This window comes from Trichechus manatus, unplaced genomic scaffold (genome assembly GCF_000243295.1).
Source record: "Trichechus manatus latirostris isolate Lorelei unplaced genomic scaffold, TriManLat1.0 scaffold00224, whole genome shotgun sequence".
NCBI lineage: Eukaryota > Metazoa > Chordata > Mammalia > Sirenia > Trichechidae > Trichechus > Trichechus manatus.
This window is the reverse complement of record NW_004444160.1, coordinates 3,372,493-3,383,002: the sequence shown is the minus strand read 5'-3', so window position 1 is coordinate 3,383,002 and position 10,510 is coordinate 3,372,493. Positions and strand designations below refer to the sequence as shown.

The 10,510-nt window shown below is 38.1% G+C and overlaps 1 pseudogene; it reads right to left on the bottom strand.

Annotated features, from left to right (window-relative positions):
• Positions 1–7,514: 7,514 nt before the first annotated feature.
• On the bottom strand, positions 7,515–7,776 carry LOC101358633 (electron transfer flavoprotein regulatory factor 1 pseudogene; annotated as a pseudogene).
• Positions 7,777–10,510: the final 2,734 nt, after the last annotated feature.

Sequence of the window (10,510 nt, the reverse complement as noted above, 5' to 3'; positions counted from 1 at the left end):
ATGTTGTTTGGAGTCTTTGGCAGACCTCTATTGGTGAATCACAGCACAGACCTTTAGGATTTTGGAGTAAAACTCTGTCATCCATCTACTCTCCTTTTGAGAAACAGCTTTTGGCTTGTTACTAGGCCTTAGTAGAGACCGAAACCTTAACCATGGGCCACCGAGTCAACATGTGGCTTCAGCTGCCCATTATGAACTGAGTATTGTCTGATCCAAAGAGTCATAAATTCCAACATGTATAGCTGCACTCCGTAAGTAAATGGAAGTGGTATATACAAGATCAGGCTCAAGTAGGACCTGAAGGCACAAGTAAGTTACATGAAGAAGTGCCCCAAATGCCCATGGTCCCCACTCCTGTCATATTACCTTCCCTCTCCCAGTCTGTACCTATGGCTTCATGATGAGTTCCTTACAATAAACTGACTGAGGAGGAGAAAATTTGTGCCTGGTTTACAGATGATTCTGCATGATATGCAGCCACCACTTTAAAGTGGAAAGTGGTAGCACTGCAACCCTTTCTGGGACCTCCCTGAAGGATAGTGGTGAAGGGAAATCTTCCCAGTGGGCAGAACTTCAAACAGTGCTCCTGGTTGTTCATTTTGTTTGGAAGGAGAAATGGCCAGATGTGTGATTGTATACTGATTAATGGGCCAATGTTTTGGCTGGATGGTCAAGGCCTTGAAAGAAACATGATTGGAAAATTGGTGACAAGGATGTATGGGGAAGAGGCATGTGGATAGTCCTCGCTAAATGGGTGAAAGAAGTGAAGATATTTGTGTCTCACATGAATGACCACCAAAGGATGGCCTCAGCAGTGGTCAATCAAGTGGATAGGATGATGCTTTCTGTGGATACCAGTCATCCTCTTTCCCCATTCACTCTTGTCATTTCCCAATGAGCTCATGAACAATGTGGCCATGGTGACAGTTATGGAGGTTATGCATGGTGGTGCTCAGCAAAATGGACTTCCACTCACCAAGACTGACTTGGCTACAGCCACTCCTGACTGCGCAGTCTGTCAGTAGCTGAGACCAACACTAGGTCCTCAATATGACACCATTGCTAGGGGTGATCATTCATCAACCTGGTGGCAGGCTGATAACACTGGACTACTTCCATCATGGAAAGGGCAGAGTTTTTTTCTTACTGGGACAGACACTGACAATAGATTTGCCTTCCCCGCACCCAATTCTTCTGCCAAAACTACCATACATAGAGTCACAGAATGTCTTTTCCACCATCATGGTATCCCACATAGCATTGCCTTGGATCAAGGAACTCACTTCACAGAAAATGAAGTGTGGCAATGGGCCCATGCTCATGGAATTCACTGGTCTTACCATGTTCCCCATCATCTTGAAGCAGCTGGCTTGACAGAACAATGGAATGGCCTTCTAAAGACACAATCATGGTGAAAGTTGGGTGGCAATATCTTGTAGGGTTGGGGCAATGTTCTTCAGGAGGCTGTATATGCTGTAAACCAGGGTCCAATATATGGTGCTGTTTCTCACATAGCCAGGATTCATGAGTCCAGGAATCAAGGGGTGGAAATGGGAGTGGCACCACTATTACCCCTAGTGACCCACTCACAAATTTTTTGTCTCCTTTCCCCACAACCCTATGCTCTTCAGGTCTAGAAGTCTTTGTTCCAAAGAGAGGAATACTCCCACCAGGAGACACAACACTGTTTCCTTTGAAATCCAAGTTAAGAATGCCACCTGGCCACTTTGGGCTCCTCATGTTTCTGTATCAACAGGCAAAGAAAGGAGTTACCACATTGGCAGGTGAGATTGATCCTGATTACCAAGAGGAAATCAAATTGAAATTACATAACGGAGGTAAAGAAGTATATGTCTGTAATATAGGAGATCCCTTAGGACATCTCTTGGTACCTCCATGCCCTGTATTAAAGTCAATGGAAAACTATAGCAACCCAATTTCGACATGACTACTAATGGCCCAGGCCCTTCAGGAAAGAAGTTTGGGTTCACCCCATCAGGCAAAAAGCCACGACCAGTTGAGGTGCTTGTTGAAGGTAAAGGGAATACGATATCAGTGGTGGAACAAGGTAGTTCTAAATATCAACTATGACCACATGATCAGTTGCAGAAATGACGACTGTAATTTTATGAGTATTTCTTCCTTTATTTGTTATACGTGTATCTACATAAATATAGGTATATAATAAATGTTTTTTCCCTCCCTTACCCCATTGCTCATTATAAAATATAAGATGTAAACGGAGTTAGTGCATTATCAGTTGTACACATATTAGTTGTATCATGTTATGCACAAGTATCACTTCATTATTGTCTTTATTTAGAGACTGTATGGTTTAAGGAAACGTGTACAGGTGTCAAGTTGACAAGGGGTGGACTATGATGATTAATGTTGTGTGTCAGCTTGGCTAGGCCATGATTCTTAGTGGTTTGGCAGATATTATGTAATCACCCTCCATTTTGTGATCTAATATGAGCTGCCAATCTGTTGGAAGGGAAGTTTCCATAGAGGTGTTGTCTACATCCAATATATATATATGGATGTTCTGGGAAAGCTTACTCTGTCTCTCAATCCTGCATTCACCTCATCATCCTCTGACCTCCAGTTCTTGGGATGTGACTCAGCAGCCTGCTGCCTGAACTGCAGATTTTTGATTTGCCAGCTCCTGCAATCCTGTGATCCAACAGCCTTCTGCTTAACTTGTAAATTTTGGGTTCGTCAGCCCCTGCTACCATGTGAGTCAGAAGAAGCCTTCAGCTTGCCACCTGGCTTACAGATTTAGGACTTGCCTGCCTCCACAATTGTGAGCCAATTCATTGAATGAATCTCTTTCTATACATTTGTATATTATACATCAGTGGTTTGCTCCTTTAGAGAACCCAGCCTAAGACAGATACTGAGGACTCTCTTCTGCAGCTATGACTAACTAGTTTTTCAATGGACATTTCCCTGTACTTCAGAGGGCAGAAAAAAACAGCAAATATATTATTCTCTGACTTCTCATGGATTGCTATTCTTAAAGAATGCTGCAGTTTACTGTTTGTTTATTTTTCCAAGCTATTTTTGTAAACTGTGTATTGCAATTCTATGCAGTCATTCAGGGGTCTGGCAAATTTCACACACACACACAAATAAAGAAAAAAAGAAAAGATAAAAGGCCTGCTGGCCCTTTATTCAATCCTAAATCTTTGGAGCATAAGGTCCCCACTGACCACCCTAGTACCAGTCAGTCACTGTAGGAACATGGACAAATGCCCTCATAGATGTGGTGGGGCTGAGGAATGCGACATGGTAGCCAATTTGCACACATGATTCAAGTAGGAAAGATCTGCAGCTTGTCCTGTCATCAAGCACTGCCCTGGTTGGTTCAAATGTCTGATCAGGTTCCAGAGTTCCAAAATAGTTGGTTCCAATTGCTCTTTACAAGACAATTATTGTTATTGTAAAGGAATAGACGTCTAGAGCTTCACATGCTGTCATTTGGCATAACATCACCCCTCAACTCGTTCTTGATGTACATCTTTCTGCTAGTCGTCATTTGCTCCTGCTGCAACTGAAGGATGGAGACCTCAGGATGGATAACCCGCAGTGTTCTGTGTTATAATAAGGATGAATACTTATTTTTCTCCTTTTTGAAAATTTATCTCTAAAGGGAATGGAAAAAAATGCAGAATATCAATATTTCACCCTACCCATTACCCCCTATACCACCTGTTTTCCCCATGTAGATCTTGTTCCTAGATCCATGGTTTTTCTTTTCTTATTTTGTAAAAATACTCTTGCTATGTGTCAATTGAACATGAATAGTTTATTTCCTGTCTGGAAGAAGGATATGTGTACATTAATTTAGAATTATGGTGGTATTTTAAAGTAAAGATGCAAAAATGACAGGGGAAAACTTTATCTGAACCAATGTAAGATGCTATTTTGGGGAATTCATGGATTTTTACTTTTCTATTTTAGAACATACTTTTTGTTTATAACATTTAAACATACATTCTCCTAATATAAAACCTTAAGACATAAACTCTGCCATTTTTTATATGGTTAGGAAGGTTTTGAAAAATATGTATCTTTGCATTATGTATATCACTTCAATTTCAAATAGTACATAGTTCTTAGTGTATTATATTAATCTTAATTAATTTGAGATTATTTTAGTGTCATATATCATTGTGTAAGTAGTATTCTAGGTACACAGGAACTAAAGGAAATTTATTTTGCTGAGAAAACATAAAAAGATTGTATTCAAATGTGAAGTTAGGAAATGGTAATTTTTTATATATTCTTCTCCTATAGAGTTCTCTTCTTATTCTACATGTTTATTACATTAAAGTGGCTCCTTTATATTCAAAATGAAGAAATGGGAATTCTAGCAGATCCATGATATTTTTGTTCAATAAGTCTAAAAACCTTTGTGAGTGCTCCAATTCATACATATTATAGCATAAAATATCCCTCTAGGAAATGAAGGAAAGTTATTACTGGAAAATATGAGTAAACCGTACAGATTATTTTCATTAAATTTTCTAATGATCAGGAAAAAAACTGATCACTTCTCCTTACGTTCTCCCTTTTAGACTCATTCTCATTCCAGACATAGTCTCTCCATGATACTTCAACAATCAAAATGCCTGTTTTATTTCTCTTTGTTTCAGTCATGAGTGCTGGCCATTGGTTTTTGTTTCAGTGAAATGTTTCTCCAAACAACACAGTTTTCATCATATCAAGAAAGATAATGTAAGCATTGAGGAAAGGAAAATAAAAAACCATTAAAATGTATATGTTGTACAAGCATTTAGACTCATTCATTAGGTAAGGGGCTCACTTCAATACACTTTTCTTATAGCACCCAGAATCACATCTGTGCTTAGGAAAACATTAAAAAATAATAACTTGTGATATTGTCCTTCCTCAAACAGATATTTCAAGTAAAACTATTCAAAAGGCTTGTGCTGCTGAACTGAGCTATGTCAACTTGGCTAAGAAGATGGTACTATATTTTCCAGAATCTTCTTCCAAAATGTTCCAGATTTTAGTTGTCTCAAAGGAAATCCTGTATAAGATTTGGAAATAGGAATGAAGAAGAAGCCAATACTTTTGAAAAGCTGTGGAAATAACACAGGATATCAAACAGAAACAGAAGTGCTCAATGGTACCATCTTCCTGTTTGTCTTCTCAACTTTTGGTCCCTCCCACAAATAGTGGTCCCAGGTAAACCACCAAGCACTTTACTACCATTACTTCAGAGATGATAACGTCCAAAAACCTCTCCAGAGAGCTTCTCCTTCGTGGCTACAATTTGGCAGCCAGGTACACATAACCTCTGGGCCTTTTCTGAAAACTCTTATCTTCCTGCTCAGGCCACTACTTCAGACTATTACAGTTAGTGTTTTAATCCCTCTACTATGTCTTCACTTTTTCAGCAATTTCTATAGAAATGGATAATTCTAATAATTTGTTCTGATAATGCATTAGTGGTTTTTTCTAATGACTAAACACTGATAGACATAGGCTCTTAATATATCTGCTGTGTATGGGGAAAGTATTCTTTGTTCGACAAACGTAAAGTAAATGCTAGAGTCAAAACAATTACTGTTCAATTATGGACAATTTAATTTCTGTAAGTTTTAATTTATTTATCAATAAAATAGCAGTAACAATAGTACCTAAATAATAAGGTCATTGGGAAAATCAAATATCATAATGCACGACAAATGCTTAGTGTAACCTGGAACAGAGTACGGATTCAGTAAGTGTTAAGTAGCCTGGCTATGTAAAGTTAAATAGTTTTATTGACTGTTGGACTCATCAGGTACTTTAATATACTGAAGAATTTCCATAAGGACAAAAAAGAATGAAAAAAGAAAGAAAGAGAGGGAGAAGAGAGAGAGAGGGAAAAAGAAAGGGAGAGAGGGAAGGAGGGAGGGAGGAAGAGAGAAAGACAACACTTTTGTTACTTATTGCTTAAAACAATTGCAGTTTATGTTATTTTTTCTCATAACTTTTTAATCAAAAAAAGTTAGTTAATGCACAAGAGGTGATTAGTTTTAATGCGAAGGGAGCCAGCAGTAAAATTAATAATGGAAATAACTGAATAGATATTATATCTTATGCCAATCACTGGAAGGCTATTTATACGTTAGAAGTCAATCTCACTCCATGTAGTCGTTGTTTGCTGGTTATTCCTACTCAGAGCGACCCTACAGGACAGAGGATAACTTCCTGATGTGGTTTCCTAGGCTGTAATCTTTACAGAAGGAGACTTGGTGGTGCAATGTTTAAGCGCTGAGCTGCTAACTGAAAGGTTGGCGGTTCAAACCAACCAGCCACTCCAGGGGAGAAAGATCAGGCAGTCTGCTTCCATAGAAATGACAGCCTGGCTTGCAAACCCTATGGGGCAATTCTACTCTGTCCTACAGTGTCACTAAGAATTGGAATCAACTTGACAGCAATGGGTTTGGGTTTTGGGATCTTTACGGGAGCAGATTGCTAGACCTTTTCTCCCACGGAGCTTCTGGTGGGTTTGCACTGCTGACCTTTCAGTTATCAGCTGAGTGTTTAACATTGTACCACAGGGACTCCTTTTTTAATACATACATACATACATATACCTTAAGTGCGCTTGACTGCTAACAGGTTGGCGGTTTGAACTTACCCAGCAGCTCAGGAGGTGGAAGACGTGGCGATCTGCTTCCATAAAGATTATAGCAGGGAAAAACAAACAAACAACAAAGAAAAAAACCCTATGCTGACAGTTCTACTCTGTCATATGAGGTCACTATGAATTGGAATAGACTTAATGACCCTTAACAACAGTAACAACATACGTATAATTATTTCTATAACTAAATTTAAATCGTTACCAGGTGCTATTAGTTTGTAGAAAACCTTAAATATGTACTATTAACACACCAAATTGGGTCAAAAATAATTACTCCTTCAAAAGTTAAGGTAAATAAACGTGCAAGAAATTATTTTGCGTAGTTAATTGTATGCTGGTGTTGCAGTGGTTAAGAACTCAAGCTGCTAACCAAAAGGTCGGCAGTTCGAATCCACTAGCTACTCCTTGGAAACCCTAAGGGGCAGTTCTACTCTGTCCTATAGGGTTGCTATGAGTTGGAATCTACTAGATGGAAAAGGGTTTTTGGGTCAGTAAAATGGAGAAATGAGCTATGAATAACTGGCTAGAATTTTACATGTTTGAAAAAAATATTTTTTAAGTCTATTTTCATTCCAAAATGGAGTGCTCATCAGTAATTTTATAATTAGTAGATGGCAACATTGTGTAGCTAAATTACTATTTCAGTATAAAATTGAGGATAAAGGATTGCTGATAAATCTCTCAGTATGAAAAAAAAGTTGAAATCTATTAATTTTAGTTCAGTAAGGCAGCTCAGGTATTTTTTACACAATGTGTATACCTTGTCCATTTTGAGTTATAATTAGTTTACAATATTTGGTATACATAAATAACTGACATTGATTTTCATCCACAGTTATAATAATAACGATCAGTTAGTTTTGTTGGCATCATAATAATAGCATAGTTTCATAGCTCTGTATTTCCTAAGAAAGTATAAGACTTCTAGCACTTTCATTACAAATTCACCACTTCCAATAAGTTCTTTCATCTTCTGGGTCCTTCATATCTTTACTTTTAAGGACAATATTCTTCAGACATCTTTTAGAAGTCTGCTCCTTTTGGTAGTCTCTCCCAAGACACAGCAGATTTTTATAAAGATTCAATACTTCTTCTCTTAAAGAATTGTCCATTTTCGTTTATCATGGAAAGTATCCACTTTTGTATAAAACATCTGCACTTTCTGGAAGTGCCCAAACCAGTCTCATGGCTTTAAAAAAATCACTACAACCCCTAAGCCTGGAACTCAGGGAACAAACTGCCCCTTTACCTAAGCACAGGTAAAAGGGGTCCATGGACTTCTAACTCCCTTAACCCCTGCCTAGATCTGTGTGGGCAGATTCAACAGCGTAGGCCCTCATTAGCATATAACAACAGGGTATATACCTGAAGCCTATTTTCAGCTGCAACAGGCAAAGGGGAGTGGCAGATTTGTGATATTTGACACCACCCTGCCCATTAAGCAGGGTCCTCAGTAACCCACATCAGGGGCCTGAGAACTGGTGGATTCACTGATTCCACCTAGCCACCCATGACAGGGGTTCAAGAATAAGTGGAGTCTATCAGTCCTTACAGCCAAGAGCATTGGGTGCCCGAAGTCCAGCTGCAAAAACCACCCGTCTACATGCTCTAGGGGACAGGGTCAAGTCTTCCACCAAGGCATTTAGGGGCAGCCATGAGCACCCTACCTTGCTCAGCACATAGCTCCCTGCTGCAGCAAGATACCTGTGCCTGCTCCAATCACTCCTATGTAGCCCTACCCATCTAGGACTGTAGGTGAGAGTCTGCACCACATACTCTGTGACTGATGACCTGGACACCTGAGCTGAATCCACACAAGAAAAGTAAATAGATTTCTAGGCTCACACACCTAGTAGTAGCTCTAACCACCTGGTGACAGAATGTGAGAGCTTCAAAGTCACCAATAACCAAAGTAGCTCACATGCACAGCCTATCTGGAGATATCAAAACAAAACAACACAAAACAAAACAAAAAGCTAGGACATAGTAAGTAAACATACAATAAATAAATAAAATAACTTACTGATGGCACAGAGACAACAGGCAATATCAAATCTCATAAAGAAGCAGATCAATATGGCCCCAGCAAGTGACCAAAACAAAGAACCAGGAAACATTCTGGAAGAAGAGAAAGTCTTGGAATTACTGGAGGTAGAATTCAAAAGATTAATACACAGAGCTCTTCAAGAGATCAGGAAGGAGATCAGGCAAAACTCAGACCAATCCAAGAAACACAGACAAAGGAATAGAGGAATTTAGGAAAGCTTCACAAGATAAGAATGACAAATTTAAGAGGCTGCTAGAATCCATAGGGAGACAGCAAATAGAAATTCAGAAGATTAACAATAAAATTTCAGAATTAGACAACTCAACAGAAAGTCATAAGAACAGAATTGAGGCAATGGAAGTCAGAATTAGTGAGAGTGAAGATACAACACTTGACAGCAATTTATTTGAGGAAAAATCAGATAAAAGAATTTTAAGAAAAGAAGAAATCCTAAGAATTATGTGGGACACTATAAAGAGGAATAACCTACGAGAGATTGGAGTACAAGAATGGGGGGGATAATAGAAAATACAGAGAGAATTGTTGAAGATTTGCTGGCAGAAAACTTCCCTGGTATCATGAAAGATGAGAAGATATCTATCCAAGAAGCTCATCGAACTCCACACAGGGTAGATCCCAAAAGAAGGTCACCAAGACATATCATAATCAAACTATCCAAAACCAAAGGTAAAGAGAGAATTTAAGAGCAGCTAGGGATAAACAAAAAGTCACCTACAAAGGAGAGTCAATAAGACTAAGTTCTGATTACTCAGAAGAAACCATGCAGGCAAGAAGGCAATGGGATGACATATATAAAGCCTTGAAGGAAAAAAAAATTGCCAGCCAAGAATTATATATCCAGCAAACCTGTTTCTCAAATATGAAGGCAAAATTAGGGCATTTCCAGATAAATAGAAGTTAAGGGAATTTGTAAAAACCAAACCAAAATTACAAGAAATAGTAAAGGGAGTCCTCCAGCTAGAGAACCAACAATATCAGATAACAACCCAAGACTAGAATACAGGACAGAACAACCAGATATCAACTCAGATAGGGAAGTCACAAAAATAAGTCAAAGCTAAAACACTGAAAATAGGGAAACAGAGAGGTCAGTATGTAAATGACAACAACACTAAAACAAAAAAAAAAGGGACTAAATAGTGTAGTCATAGAACTTTCACATGGTGAGGAAGTAAAGGCAATATAGAGAAATAAAAGATTGGTTTTAACTTACAAAATAGAGATAAATTTTAAGGTAACCACAAAAGAAACTAACAAATCTACACATCAAAATAAAGAACAAGAAAAACATAGACTCAGCAAATACAAAATCAACAACAATGAAAAAGATGAAAAGAAAATACATAAAAACAACTCAGCACTGAAAATTAATTGGAACAAAGAAACTGTCAACACCAAAAGATAAATACATCAAAGTGACAGCACTAAACTCATACCTATCAATAATTATACTGAATGTAAATGGACTAAAAGCACCAAAAAGAGACAGAGAGTGGCAGAATGGATTAAAACAAAAAAACAAAACAAAACAAAACAAAACAAAACAGGATTTGTCTACATGCTGCCTACAGAGACACACATTATACTCAAAGATGAAAACTGAAACTCAAAGGCTGGACAAAAATGTATCAAGCAAACAACAACCAAAAAAGAGCAGCAGCATCAATACTAATCTCTGAAAATATACTTTAAACCAAAATCCACCACTAAGGATAAGGAAGGTCACTATATAATGATTAAAGGGTCTATACATCAGGAGGACATAACCATAATAAATA